Source organism: Phaethon lepturus, unplaced genomic scaffold, assembly GCF_000687285.1.
Source record: "Phaethon lepturus isolate BGI_N335 unplaced genomic scaffold, ASM68728v1 scaffold36572, whole genome shotgun sequence".
Lineage (NCBI taxonomy): Eukaryota > Metazoa > Chordata > Aves > Phaethontiformes > Phaethontidae > Phaethon > Phaethon lepturus.
The window spans coordinates 1-2,413 of NW_010521849.1; positions in this window are offsets into that span (position 1 = coordinate 1).

The window sequence follows — 2,413 nt, forward strand, 5'->3', positions numbered from 1 at the left end:
CCCCCAGCAGCCTCATTAGCCAGCCTTGTAGGTTTGTGTTTTCTCTCCCCTTTCGTTAGTTCCACTCGCCTACTGCACTTTTGCAAATTTGTTTTGAGATCATTTTACCAGAGGAGCCGGGGGCTCTTAAGGGCTACTAATTACAGATTTTTTTTTTTCTTCCCGAGTGACAGGCTGCTCCATCCTTTCTTCCCCTTCCCCCAAAATATTCAAGGGAAAAGGAAACAACTTTTCCTAGCTCCTCAAAGACTTTTGAGAAAAGGCACGTTTCTTAACACCCCCAGCCCCGCTGGATTAGGAGTTAAAGCTGCGAGCTAAAGCTCTGCAAGCCAGGAGAGCGGGACCCGGAGGGCCAATTGGCACTGTGCACCGGGATACGTGGAGATAAAACCCCTGAAAGGTGATCAGAACCGCAACGGGCACTTTAAAGATCAAGTTAGTTTATTTGTGCACAAAGCATAAATCTGTAAACAGGTCTATTTTAGCCGGGGCAAACGTGGTAAATCAAATTGTGTGTGTGTGTGGGCACGCCACGGCCCCGTGAAGAGTTCAAGTTACTGCCGAGCAGAAGCGCTCCCGACGGACGGCTCCTTAGGAAAACAACGGGGAACTGCCCCGTTTCGGATGTGGTCCAACTAAACAGCAACCTGCACCTCGGAGCGGCAGAGGCCTGCAGTTCTGAGCTTTTCCCCTCTCTGTAACTTTACTCCTTTATCAACTCTCTCCTTTTCCTACAGTATTCATTTCAAAGGGGGCTCCCCTCGTTTATGGCCCCAAATAAACCGAAGCAGTGCAGATGTAGCCTTCCCCAACCTTTAGATAATTATGCATCTGCTCGTAGGAAGAAGGGTGTGTACATGTTAGGTTGGGGTTTTTTTTTTTTGGTTTTTTTTTTGGTTGGTTTGGTTGGTTGTTTTTTTTTTTAGCAAAGGTTTTCCCCTAAGAGTAGAAATCTGCCTTTTGGCTTTTTTTGGGGAGGGGTTGACGGGACGACAAGGAGCAGATGGAGACTCTCCAGCCCCAGCCACAGCTGCCGGCCTCTCCCGGGAAGGTTTTCCAGCGGTATGCCCTTGTGCAAGGCATGTCTCTGAGGAGGTGCTCTTTACCCGTCTTGAAGAGCGGCTCCTTGAGACAACGGGATCACCGTGCCCTCCGCATTACCTTTTCCTGAAGAGAGGCTACTTGAAGACGCCTTGGTTTTTGGTTTTTGGGGGTTTTGTTTGTTTGGGTTTTTTGTTGTTGTTGTTGTTGTTGTTGTGTTGTTTTGTTTTGTTTTTCCTGGGCGCACAGACCGCCTCGGGAACGTTTGAACCGCTGCTGGGTGACTTGCTCTCCGTTTGCATTAACCTAGGTCACATAATTTTATTCCCAGGTAGGGAAGGTTTCCCTTTGGCCTTCTCATAATATTTTCCTCAACTACAAAAGCCACCTGGATGAAACCAAAGGATTCCTGAGCGTTAGCAAATGCCTGTTAAATGGCTTCATTACCGCTCTAATGACCCCTGCACCGCTCCGCTCAGCTACTGCTGCGGCTGGAGCTCTGCAAGGCTTTTGTCCCCCACTTGTGTAAAGTTACTTAGGGATTGCGGGGTTAGAAATTTTACACTTCCAGGAGGGGTTTGTTGCACTGGCAGCTGGGACGCATCTGTAACGGTACAAGTTTGCCTGAAAGCAGAAAATCAGCAAGCCCAAGGCACTGCTCGACTGTTGTGTCTCTTAGCAGCACCAGGTCACACGAGTAAGAGAAGGAATGGGAAGGGGATTTGTCTGGGAGCAAACACGTACACTTCTCTTTTGTGAGTACCTTTCCCTGTGATCCGATACGACAGCAGTAAAATCTGCGTTTCCCCCCTCCTCGTCTCTCCCTGCCGCACGTAGCTGTGCATTTTTGTCCTCCGGCTTGTAAATTTAAAACGGTTGCTGACACAGCTTTAATTACAGGACAAGGCGCTCTCCAAGATCAATGTGCAAACCTTAAGTCTGAAAAGAGGGGTAAACTGTTTCAGGTTAGACCTGGACTACGGCCTGCGGGGAATAAAGACACCCAGGCAGACACTGTAGGTGCTGGTAGGGGGGGCTCCACGTTAGTTCCCCCGGGGGCAGAGCCGATGTCCCTCCCGCTGCAGCGTGTGATGGGAGATGGGAACACAGGGACGAGGAACGGCTCTGTAGGAAATATGGGCGGCCACTGCCCCTCTTTCTCCTTCCATAGCAAAAAATTGCAAATTCCCAGACTTGGTTTAAACTTCGGAGATGCCACCAGCTCTGGGGAGGCCGTGCATTAGAGACGTGCCCAGCTCACCGCTCTCCAAAGGAGCGATGCGGGGCAAATCGTCTCCTGGGGACCGAAGGGGGCTTGCCCAGACAGCCCCCGGCGGGGGATGTGGTGGGATATGCTAATAAAGACCGGCCG